The sequence below is a fragment of the Mirounga leonina genome, unplaced genomic scaffold (genome assembly GCF_011800145.1).
Source record: "Mirounga leonina isolate KUSES-001 unplaced genomic scaffold, KU_Mleo_1.0 Mir_150, whole genome shotgun sequence".
Taxonomy (NCBI): Eukaryota; Metazoa; Chordata; class Mammalia; order Carnivora; family Phocidae; genus Mirounga; species Mirounga leonina.
This window is the reverse complement of record NW_023270374.1, coordinates 30,438,921-30,452,100: the sequence shown is the minus strand read 5'-3', so window position 1 is coordinate 30,452,100 and position 13,180 is coordinate 30,438,921.

The following is a 13,180-nucleotide window of genomic DNA, read 5'->3' as shown; positions in this document are numbered from 1 at the left end:
TCCTACAATTCTCCGTGTTTTCATGAAGCTATGAAATGACACCACAGAGAATAAAAAGCTAGAGGAACAGATACACAATTTGAAGCAATCTGGATACTTGAGGCAGAACATTTGGGTGGGGGTGTAAGTTTTGAGGAAATGCAGACAGAAAGACAATAATTAATATCTCTTTCTCAATGATTTACCAACATCTTAAAAAAAAGACATTGGTACGAAGGGATCGAAATTCACGACATCTACAAAACATGATAGCTATACCAAACGCTCTCTCTAGTTTTGTTGGTTTGTTTTGTTTGGGCCAGTACACGAGGCATTTGAAAAGTACCAATACAGCTTCCGTTTCAGCTGCTTACCATTATTCTGAGGTCCTGCAACTATTTTAATTTATTACTTTGTCGAGATAGGGGTTTGGATTGCACATATGTGACTGGGATAAGAGGAAGAAGCAAGTTCTGTTGCTAGAGAGACAGTCTTGATGACTACCCAAAAATGGCTTCTCGAGGAAGCTTTATTCTTCTGTGCTAAGTATATGAAGATCAGGGAAGGTGTTGTGTCAATATCAAGGAATTGTGTTACATGTGGATACCTTGTAGCCCATAGGGAAACCGAAAGCCTGCGCAGGGCACAGATGAACATCGCTGAGCAAGAGCCCAAGACCGCCAACAGCCTTTCTGTTTGGTCTTGAATGATTTCTAATCCTTCATGGGTCAAGAAGTATTCATGATATTGTTTCAACGCCCTGTATTTTTGTTCTTCTATTCTGAAAACCCTGAAAGATGGATGTTTTAACTGAAAATTAGAAATCTGTTCAAACTTTTAGAGTGATAGGACGATAATCCCCCACGCAAGTTTTATTGTTCATCCTGTGTGTTTCCATTTAAAGCCCAAGCCAGGGTGGAAATGAGAAGGTGAGTGGAGGACCTGCTAATTCTGTCCAGCAACAGCACAAACCCCTCTTGTCTTCAAGTGGTTACACACAGTCAATAGCTTATAGTATATGGGTGGTGGGAGACAGGGGACAAGGGAGTTTCTGGAGGAATATCTTTCTTTCCTTAGCAAAAGACAAAGACAGTTTGTTTCCTGCAAGTGGCAGAGGTGAAGAGAGGGATTCGGGAGCCCTCCTCTTGAAAGGACAGTCCTGGAACCAGCAGTCTGCAGCCCCTGGGAGCCTGTCAGACATGTAGGCTCGCTTGCTCAGGCCAGACCTCTGAGTCAGCATCTGCTTTTTATTTCCCTATCACCTAATTGAAGAACAATTTTCATATCATAAACCACATCCATTTGAAGTGTAAACCTTGAATTTTTTTTTTAATTTTATTTATTTGACAAAGAGCACAAGCAGGGAAAGTGGCAGGCAGGGGGAGAGGGAGAAGCGGGCTCCCCGCTGAGCAGAGGGAGCCCGATGAGGGGCTCAATCCCAGGACCCCGGGATCATGACCTGAGCCGAAGGCAGTCACTTAACCGACTGAGCCACCCAGGCGCCCCTAAACCTTGATGAATTTTGACAGTCATCTACACACAGGAAACCATCACGACAAGACACAAAAAATTCCATCACCCCAAAAGACTGTGCCCCTTTGCAGTCCTTTCTGCCACTGCCCGGCCCAGGTAACCAGTGGTCTGCTTTCTCTTACCATAGATTAGTGTACATTTTACAGACATGGAATCTTATAGGAGGCTGTTCTTTGAGCCTGGCCTCTTTGGCTACAAATAATGCTTTGGAGACCCACCCATGCTGTTGAGTATCTCAGGGGCTCATTCCTTGGTGTGTAGCTTACTACCTTGTGTTTCTCCATTCACCAGCTGAGGGTTATTTCGTTCCAGGTTTTGACTACCATGAATAAAGCTGCCAGGAACATTCCTATTTAAGTCTTTGTGAGGGTGTCTCTTTGGGATAAATACCTGGGTGTGGAATGCCTGGATTGTATGCTTGTGTGTATGTTTGACTTTTTAAGACAATGCCAGTTTTCCCAAGTGGTTTTACCATTCCGCATTCCCCCCCAGCAGGGTGCGTGCATTCAGGTTGAACCACGCCCTCGATAACACTTGGGATTATTGGTCTCTTTAATTTTAGTTATTTTAGGGGTGTGTAGTGCTACCAGTTTGGGGTTCTGGTTTGCATTTTCCTGATCCATAGTGGATGTTAAGAGAGTCTGCATTTGGGGCGCCTGGGTGGCTCCGTCGGTTGAGCGGCTGCCTTCGGCTCGGGTCGTGATCCCAGAGTCCTGGGATCGAGCCCCACATCGGGCTCCCTGCTCGGTGGAGAGCCTGCTTCTCCCTCTCCCTCTGCCTGCCTCTCTGCCTACTTGTGCTTTCTCTCTCTCTGTCAAATAAATAAATAAAATCTTAAAAAAAAAAAAAACGGGACGCCTGGGTGGCTTAGTCGTTAAGCGTCTGCCTGCCTTCGGCTCAGGTCATGATCCCAGGGTCCTGGGATCGAGTCCCACATCGGGCTCCCTGCTCAGCAGGAAGCCTGCTTCTCCCTCTCCCACTCCCCCTGCTTGTGTTCCCTCTCTCGCTGTGTCTCTCTCTGTCAAATAAATAAATAAAATCTTAAAAAAAAAAAAAAGAGTCTGCATTTTGGCAAGAGCCCCACTGTGCTTTATGTACACAGGGAAGTTTGAGTGGACAGAGAAGACCCAGCATGGAGGTGGGGGGAGGCAATGATAGGAGCCGGAAGCACAGTCAGCTCAGGGATGGGTAATGACCACCCACTGGAGGTGACTCCGAAGCACAGGGCTGGGTGCTTTTACAGCCGCATGAGAGCTCTGCTGGCGTGTGGTAGGCGTCTGTGATCCGTCGTTTCTTTCTTCAACTCACATTTTTCTTCTGGTTTTGGAAAAGAGACACAGTGTGAAGGAGAAAACTAAAATTTCCCACAAATCCATGACGAACCGATAATCTTTCTAAGCTAAAGTTTTGGTGCTACATGATTTTCCTATTGCAGCTCTAGCAAATTGCCTTATACTAATTTCTTGTCTTCCAGTCTGGAGGTCAGAAGTCTGAAAAGGAGCCTTCCAGGACTAACATCAAGGTGTTGACAGGGCTGAGTTCCTTTCGGGGGGCTCCAGGGGGAGAATATGGCCCGTTTTAGCTTCAAGAGGCCCCATATTCTTTGGCAGGTGGTCCCCTTCCGGCAAGGACAGCATGCCGATTTCACTTCCTCCTCGGCTTCTGACTCTTGGCTCTTTTTCCTTCATTTCTAAGGATGCCTGCGATGACACTGGGCCCACACGGATAATCCCGGCTAAACTGCCTTCTCAAGATCCTTAACTTCATTGCATCTGCAAAGTTCCTTTTGCCCCGTAAGCTCACATATTCACATGTTCCAGGGATTACAATGTGGATGTCTCTCGGGGGCCATTATTCTGCCTCCCACACACACGTTTTTTCCTATCTAGTATGACAATACTTAAACAGTAAATCAGAACGATTTGCAAATCCTCCCTCCCCTTTCTTGTGAGGAGGAAAGCCACTTTTGATAGAGGAAGGTGAAAGAAGCTGAGAGGTCCGTTAACCCACATGATTAACACCAACCAATAAGGATAGCAATAATAAGAATAATGGGTCACATTTATTCAGTTTTTTTTTTTTAAGATTTTATTCATTTATTTGAGAGAGAGAAAGAGATAGAGAGAGCAGGAGTGGGGAGGAGAGGGAGAAGCAGGCTTCCTGCTAAGCAGGGAGCCCAATGTGGGGTCAATCCCAAGACCCCAGGATCATAACCTGAGCCAAAGGCAGATGCTTAACCAACTGAGACATCCAGGTGCCCCACATTTATTCAGTTCTTAATCCAATGCTCTACGGAATTCATATACGTATCCATTCATTTAATACTTAAAATAACCCTGCCATGGTCTGAATGTTTGAGTTTCCCCAAAATTCATATGTTGAAATCCTAACCCCCAACAGTATCAGGAGGTGGGGCCTTGGGGAAGTACTTAGGTCACGAGGGTAGAGCCCTCATGCACGGGACATTAATGCTCTTTTAAAAGAGGCCCCACAGAGCTCTGTAGCCCCTGTCCCCTTGTGAGGACACAGACAGTTCTATGAACCAGGAAGTGGGTCCTCACCAAACACTGGATCTGCCAGCACCTTGATCTTGGACTTCCCAGTCCCCATAAGTGCAAGAAATTAATTTTTACTGCTTACAAGCCACCTAGTTTATGGCATTTTGTTACAGCAGTCCAAACAGACGAAGACGAGCCTCATGAAGCTGTATCAGTGCTCTCCTCCCCATCATACAGGTATGGACCTGAGACACAGAGAGATTCAGAAACTCACCCAAGGTTATGCAGGTAGGCGATTTCAAAGGCAGGACCCAAACTCAGGCTCTGCGGCTCAATGTTCATTTTTTTTTTTTTTTTTTTTTTTTAATGCACAGGGCTAGTCAGGATTCTGCAGAGAAACAGAGCCAATAGGATGTATATTTAAAAGGAGATTTATTATGAAGAATTGGCTCACACGATCACGGAGCCTGAGAAGTCCTATGATTTGCCTTCTGCAACCCGGAAAACCGGTGATGTCAGTCACTTGGGGTCCAAAAGCCTGAGAACCTGGGGAGCCATTGGTGGCGATCCCAGTCCGAGGGTCAGAGGAGATGAGATGGAAAGTCCCAACTCAAGCAGGTGAAAGGAACGGATTCCTCCTTTCTCTGCCTTTTTGTTCTATTCAGGCTCCTTGCGTGCACACTGTGGAGGGGGGTGCACAGATTCCAACGCTAATGCCACCCAGAAATACTGTCACAGATGCACCCAGACAGCCAGGCAAGCTGACACAAAATGAGCCATCACAGCTAGATGTAGAGATGATGGGGAGGAGAGAGGAGACAGAGGTGAGGAGGAAGGGCGGAGGTTAGCCAGAGCATACATGGTGGCTCGGGTGGAGAAAGGGGTACGAATGGGAATTCTTAGAGGCAAAGAGAGAGCCGAGAGGGAGGAATAAAGCAGCCAGCAGCTGAAGGTCACTGAGCTCTGGGATAAGGCGGTGGAAAGGGGGGCTGTCGGGAGTGTTTCCTGTATGATGAGCAGCCCAACACTTCCCTGGTATCCCCAAGAAGCCGCTGGAAGACCCACACTGCTTGTCAGTGCTTTGGGGTTGGCTGGGTCTTCACTTCTTTTTTTCCCCCTGACTTCCTGCTGAGGTGAGCCTCTGGTGACGGAAAGAAGGCTTGGTTTTACTCAGGGATGGATGCTAGTTATTGTCTCTGCTGCTTTTGATTTGCTTCCTGGTTTTCTGTTTGTTTGTTTGTTTGTTTGAACCTTTTTCCATGCTACAACATGAACATCTTCCTGTAATAAAAATATTTTCCAAAACCATGACATGAATGGCCGCCTACCAGTTCTCCCGCGAACGCCTCATCACTGTTGGTGTAAGTAACGGCAACTGTGTGGGGCCAGCATGAATGGCCCAATGGAAGCGCGGGGCTGTCCTCGGGAGTCCGGGTGGCACTTGCACCTGGGGCTCCTCGGGAGAGTCCCCTCCAGCCTGGCGGGGAGGCAGCAAGGTATCTCCTGACCAGGGACAACTGCCATGTAGCAGTTACTGGCCGCTCCCCGCATCCTCCGGAGAACAAAATGGACTTTTTCTCTCTCAGGGTCACGACATGAATGTCGTACATAGCGTCCCTGTGGTCAGAAAAGGCACACCAGCCGGTCCTTGGCATGGGACTTGTACGATTCTGACTGAATGAACTTCCATCAGGAAGCAAAAGCTGTCAGACAGGTCATCCCAAACCGGACACATTCCCAAAAACACAAATAAGACAACCTTTAATATATATATTTAATTTATGTATATAAATATATATATTTATTTAATTTATGTATTTATATATTTATTATATATATACTATATTTATTTATTAAATAAATATATATATATATTTAGGGTTTTTTGGTTTTTTTAGAGAGAGAGCAGGGGCTAGGGGATAGAAGGAGAGACAATCTGAGGCAGACTCCACACCCAGCATGGAGCCCGATGCAAGGCTTGATCCCCAAACCCTGAGATCATGACCTCAGCTGAAATCAAGAGTCAGCTGCTTAACCGACTGAGCCACCCAGGCGTCCCACCATTAATATTTTTATTATTTTTATTTTTATTATCATTATTTTATTTTTTATTATTTTATTTTTATTATCATTATTACTTTCCCTAGTAATAATGGCACTTACTGAATGTGTGCCGTTTGGGTAACGTCATATTGCCCGCTTTAAATAAATTCTCTTATTTAATCTTCGTAGGAAACTCCTGAGGGAGATACCATCCCTCTATTATAAATAAGGAAGCGGACTCGGAGATCATCCCTTTCCTAAGCTCACAGAACAAGTGCGTGGCAATTTGAGCCTCAAGCTCAGGTCTGTCGGATCCCAAATTCCATACCCTTCACCTTGGGTCCAGTGACGCTTGTGTGGGAGTCTGATCTGAATGACATACACACAGAATTTATGACCTGTCAAAGGAAACAGCTCAGGAATTCTGTGCCGCTCAGATCAGGGCTCCCCACCTCTTCCTGCCATCACCCCCAGCCTCACCTCCAGGGTCCGCATCTCTGCCTTCTTACGGCCGACCAGAGCGCTGCTGGCATCGGGGTGCTGGTCCTTTCTCCCTGCCACCCGGGCATCAGCCATGAACCCTGCCCAGCCCCACAGGGCACTGTCAGATATGAAAGCCTGGCCGAGCAAAAGTGGCGTTTGCCTTTATTCCCCCAGCGTAGCAGACCAAACCCTGAAGCCCTGGACCCCAGACCGGCCTCTTCCACCTTCCTTGTATCTCTTGGGGTCCAGGGTCCTGCCCAGCCTGGCTTTCAGGTTTTTGTGTGTCACACCTGCCACAATTACGCACCCCCAGCAGCTCCTGTGTTGAGTCTGCTAATCCGCATCCTGCCTTGGTCTTTAGAAATGGTTTGCAGGGAGGGAGCTGGGAAGCCGTAAGGTACTGCAAGAAATAAAACATTCGGCATTTATTATAAATAACATTTTAATAGTGCTCACTTTATTTTCAAGTAAAAATCCTTATTATTCACATGTTCTCTAGCTGTATGCATTTCAATTTTTTTCAGAAGTGACTATAAATATAATTCTCTTTTGCTAAATAAGCTAAAAGAAGGTTCGAGTCTATATCCATACCATAAACAGGACGAGAAAAAAATCTAGTATCATTGCACTGGAAGTCGAGAGTGCTAAGATCTTAGGAAAAAGTGGTAATCACTTACTACTTATTATAATTCATTAAGCTTGTAGGAAATATTTAGATACTTAATTGGCGTTTAACAAGATAGCTATAGAGAGTAAATGAGACATTAAATTCTCTTCTTAAATGCCCATTAGATTTGCTTTAGAAATTAATTGATATCTAATTCACTTGCTATCAACTATTTTATCCTTTGCCAGCTGAGAAGTTCAACATATTAATGATAAACAGGGGCAGGAGAAATGGGGACTTGTACTTTCTGAGCTCTGTGTCAGCCTAATTTAAAAGGCAAAAGGTCCCAGTGATGTCTCAGTCCCCTCCAAGGGGCATCGTCTTTGGGTTTAGAGGGAGAGACCCCATCGGACCTGTCACCATCAAAGGCCCACCCATACAGACAACACACGAGGGACCAGAAAGCCTGTCCATGAGGACCAGGTGGGATATTGGCACACACATGTTCAGACTAGATGGAATGTGTGTACATGGCATCCAATACCTGGAGGCCAGTCCTTGGGAACACAGAGGAGACGTGTTTTGGGTTCCTTTTTTTTTAAGATTTTATTTATTTATTTGAGAGAGAGAGAATGAGAGACAGAGAGCGTGAGAGGGAGGAGGGTCAGAGGGAGAAGCAGACCCCCCGCTGAGCAGGGAGCCCGATGCGGGACTCGATCCCGGGACTCCAGGATCATGACTTGAGCTGAAGGCAGTCGCTTAACCAACTGAGCCACCCAGGCGCCCTGTTTTGGTTTACTCTTGACATTAGAGCAGTGGACTAAAATTACAAGGAGGGGACAGGAAGCTGAGCCCCAGATGCCTCTGCAAGGAAGGACTTGCTGCCCCCAAAGCTGGGAAAGCAACCAGCAAATTACCGGCCCACTCCTTTGGGCTTTGCCTCAGGCGCAGAAAGCTGCCCCCAGCGAGACACACTGTTCCTGGGACGGCCCCCAGCCACAGAATGATTGCAGGACACGTCACTTCAGCCGACTATGGAACAATCCTGATGGGTCATGTGTGCTACAAAAGTCCTGGGGGAGTCGGCCAAGCCTTTGTGGATGCGTTAGAGCTCAAACTTTCCCTTTGCCCCATTCTTGTCCATAGATATTGATGCCTGATCAGTATCCCACATACCATGTGTCTCACCATCTGCTTCTGGAGAACCTAATTTGCAACACAGGGGAAAATGAGGGTGCTTGTGTCCACTGCAAGTGCTCTTACTGCTCATGCTCCAACATGTTGAACCACTGGGTTCCTTCAAACTGCCCTCATCTATTTCTGGGAGTCACCAAGTAGTGTTTCCCAGGCATTGCCCGTGGCCGTGGCCAGGTTTCAGCTCTCTTTGATCTTTCCTGCTCTGTCTATTGTTTTTGCCTCTGCCCGAAGTTACGTTGCCTACTTATGGCAATATTTTCTCCTGTGGCAGAAATCACCAGACAATCACTTAATCCGCCTCTTCTTCTCTCTGGGCAAAGAACTAGACTGTATACCCCGCTCCCTGCCCCGTCAAGTGTGGCCATAGGATTCAGGTCTAGACAGCAAGAAGTGAGCAGAGGTGATGTGTGCCTCTTTCAGTCCTGGCCACACCACGCACATGATTCTCTGAGAGCTCGCTTCTTCCACTGGCTGAATGCAGAGGACTCTGAGACTCGAGATGGAAGAAGCCTAGATCCCAACATTTGGCCAACATGGAAGGCCTCCCTCAGGTTAGGAATACCCATTTCCTTAAGTGAGAAGTGAACTTCTATTGCCATAAATCACCAAGAGTTGGTGGTTTATCCGAGACAACAGCTACTGCTGGATGAACTAAGATGGCGCCCATCAGATACCATTTCCTACTGCCAGGCACTCTGCGGGACACTTCTGCCATTTCCTTGGATACTTCCATTTCCTACCCATCACCTCGCCTGCCACTGATGAGACACTACAGACCTAAGATCTCAAAATGACTCTGTGTTCTGAACACACAGAAGTCAAGAAGAGTTTTTAAGAATGTGAGCAGAACGTGTCTCCGTCCTTCCTCTGTGTCATTATGCATTGGTGAATGGGCCTCAAAGTAATACTACTCATACCCTAATATAACAAATATCTGGAACCAGATCTTCAGCATTTTATTAAAGCAGAAACTCCTCTCCACAAGAGGCTGACCCAAGAGGTCAATAGGATCAACATTAAGCTCTACTCAGAATTTCCCCTTCCCTTTTGGTAGCTCGATTTTGGGTTTGAGTCATGCGTGCTATTCCTGACTCTCTCCTCCTTGATCTTGAATTTCCCCCACGAGGCTCTTCACTCAGCCCTCAGTGCAAGCAGACTTCTGAAGGATTGGCTTCACCAAGTTCTCATCTGTGGTTCCATGTGGGCAGGGGCCTCACCATTGTATCCTCAGCATCTAAATAGTTTTTGGTATATAGAAGATGCACAGTGATATTTGTTAAATGAATAATGGATGTGTGTAATTGAGTAAAAAGCAGAACGAATGAACAAGGGACCTTTTGCTGTCCTGCACTGCAGTCAATCTTGGGGAAAAAAACACCAGGTGATAGAAATAGATGACCTTGAGAGTTCTGTGTTTCTGCTGCACTTGACCCTGTCAGATACTCACCCAGCCTGATTACCATCTGTGAGGACTAATTTTTTAAAAACAAGCTTTATTTTCACTGAAACAAGAAAATAGCTATAACCTCAAACCATAAACTATGAAGCAAGCTAGCCAAATACCATGGAATCTGTATCAAAACAAGGTGAAAACCTGACATCTCACATTCTCCTCAGACCTTGAACACAGAACAATTTTTCTTGACGTGACAATTAGGATCTTAAGAGTCTAATCTAATTGTTCTTTGATTAGAGCCACAAGGTCTAGGGAGATGATCAGATCTCTAGAGCAGGGAATACATTCCTCTAAAAATGTCCAGAGAGGCGGGGGTTTCTGAAGAAGACATTAGAGACACACCAATTCCAATCTGTCTTATCAGCCTTCTAGATGAAGTTGTCAAAGTCCAAGAGAGGTGGGGTACATGGGTGGCTCAGTCATTAAGCGTTTGCCTTTGGCTCAGGTCATGATCCCAGGGTCCTGGGATCGAGCCCCGCATCGGGCTCCCTGCTCTGCGGGAAGCCTGCTTCTCCCTCTCCCACTCCCCCTGCTTGTGTTCCCTCTCTCGCTGTGTCTCTCTCTGTCAAATAAATAAACAAAATTAAAAAAAAAAAAAAAAGAAGTCCAAGAGAGGTAATGTAAGCAAAAAAGTAGCACAGAGAGCCTTGCTACTCAAAGTGTGGTCTGAGGGGCCTCAGCATGTGATACTTCATTATATGTATCAACTGACTGGCCTTAGTACCCAGATATTTAGTCAAACACTGTTCTAGTGTTTTTGTGAAAGTATTTTTTGATAGGATTAATATATACATTGGTGGTCTTTGAGTAAAACAGCTTGCCCTACATGATGTTGGTGGGCCTCATCTAACCAGGGGAAGGCCTTAGGAAAAGCAAAGGAAAGGAAAGGTAAGGTAAGGAAAGGAAAGGAGAAAGAGAAGAGAAGAGGGAGAAGAGAAGAGAAGAGAAGAGAAGAGAAGAGAAGAGAAGAGAAGAGAAGAGAAGAGAAGAGAAGAGAAGAAAAACCTGGAAAGAAGAGGGATTCTACCAGCAGACAGGCTTTGGACTAAAATCACAACTCTTCTCTGGGTCTCCAGCCTGCCAGCCTACCCTGCAGATTTTGGATGCCAGCCTTCCAAAATTATGTGAGCCAATTCCTTAAAATAAATATCTCCCCTGTTCTATTCTTTTTCTCTGGAGAACTCGTACTAACACACCATTTAAAAATATCTCTAAATCCACTTACCCCTGTGTCCTTTTTTCTACAACCTCTCATCTTCTAGGAAGAAAAGAACGTCACCAGTCCCAGGCCTCTAAATTCATGGTACATTCTACTTATCCAGCATTTTGCATTGACTGATATATATATATATATATATATATATATATATATATATATAGTCTTATAAGTTGCAGTGACTTTCTTTATGTAGCTGAAATGAAAGATCCTGAGGGGCAAAAAATTGCCTAATGTACCTAAGCACCAGTTTGCTGCTTCCAGTGAGCCACCTGGCTCATTGAACGTGAAATGAAAGTCTGACAAAGGCTGGAGTGAACTACTATATCCAGTGTAAGAGAGGTGTCTAGGAGCTCATTTTTCCTTCTTATATCAACTCTTGAAGGTCTCTCTTTTTTTAAGATTTTATTTATTTATTTATCAGAGAGAGAAAGAGAGAGGAGCGAGCACAAGCAAGAGGAATGGCCAGCAGAGGGAGAAGCAGGCTACCTGCTGAGCAAGGAGCCTGATGTGGGACTCGATCCCAGGACCCTGGGATCATGACCTAAGCCAAAGGCAGGTGCTTATCCTACTGAGCCACCCAGGTGTCCTGACTCTTGAAGGTCTCTTATGAAGCTAATCCAGTATCTTCAGTGATGGGACATTGATGTCATACAACTTCAACTGTTCTCAGTAGTCTACCAATAAAGTCTTGTCTACATGCCAACCAAGCAAATGGACCTTCAGTCAGTTCATCCGACTGCAGTAAGACAATCTATGAATTGTTCCAGCAGTCCAGCTTCTGTCTTTTTACACCATCTTACCTGGTCTTGGACTATAGCACTCTGCAAAAATTGTCTTTAGATACTGCATCTTCAACAAGGAAAGAGAGTGTGTCTTACTCATCTCTGGTTCGCAAACATTCCTGAGTAGATGGATCACCTGGACATCTTGTTTAACCTGCAGAATTCCACTGCTTCTCGATGTCCTTCCCCTCCCTCCATTCCAGGATTCTGATTCACTGGTAAGGAGTGGGTCCCTGGAATCTGCTCATTCAACAAGTTCCCCAGATTATTCTGATAGAGTGGTTCATGGACCACCCTGAAAAACTCCTAGTTAGAGAATTTGGAGTTCTCAACTCGATTCATTGACAAATGGAATGAACAGAAGTTAAAATAGTTACAAGAGTAACTCACCGACCTCTGCAGGTAAAGTCCTGGACTTTAATCCCCTGGACTCAGGGCTAGCTAGTCTTGCATGTTGGTTCACAGACTTCCTGAAATATGGTCAAGTGACAAATCGTTGTTGCTGTCTCCAGCCTAAAAGGTGAATATTTGCTGGCAGTCCCAGACACAAGGAAAGGGGCTCTCAGGCCCTGTTCTATGAATCCAGCTCTTCTGGTTTTTATTAAATCATTTAATACTGAGCAAAGACAAACATAAAAGACCTAGGGAGGACCAAGACAGGAAGGAAATGTTTAGACTTTCCTTCACCTTCATCAGTCAATGCCTACTTAGACCGATTCAGGTTTGTGACACTTTTGTGGATTCTAAGCAAGAGCAGCAAGTCAGTATCATGTAAGGAGTAAGTCAAAAGCTCCCGGATCCATGGCCCATGAATTCACGGATCCTCCAAACCAGCTTGATGAAGCCCTATGACAACCACAGTCAATACCTAGAACCCAGCTCAACTCTGCAGGTTATACAAAGCTCAGTGTGGACGAATGCTGCCTCACATTATAAGCCCAGCACAGGCTTTAGAGAGTCAGTTAGACTTGTACCACATCGTGAAATAGGAAATGCAGGAGGCACGCCCACAAGGCAAGCACAAAGGGCGTGCAGCAGTGACCACAAGGAGAAAGCCTCTCCCGTCTCTGCTCTCCTGTTCCTCCTCACTGCATCAGATCCCACATTATTTCGCCCTTTGTTGCATCCGAATTGTGGCTCAAAAGTACTGACTCCAGCAAAGTCCATAGGAAATAATCTCTAAAACAAAGCTGGTGACTCCACGTGCAGGGTTGATAGGCTGGAAGCCCATGCCAACCTTTAAAATAGAAAAGACAGAGGAGGCCGCTTTTGCTTGTCAGAGAGGAGCATAAATGTATCCCAAAGTAGGTTCAACTTAAGCAATATTATAGGTGCTTGAAACTTTCCAGAACAGGATAAAAGGAGCACCTCTAGTCAGAGGTA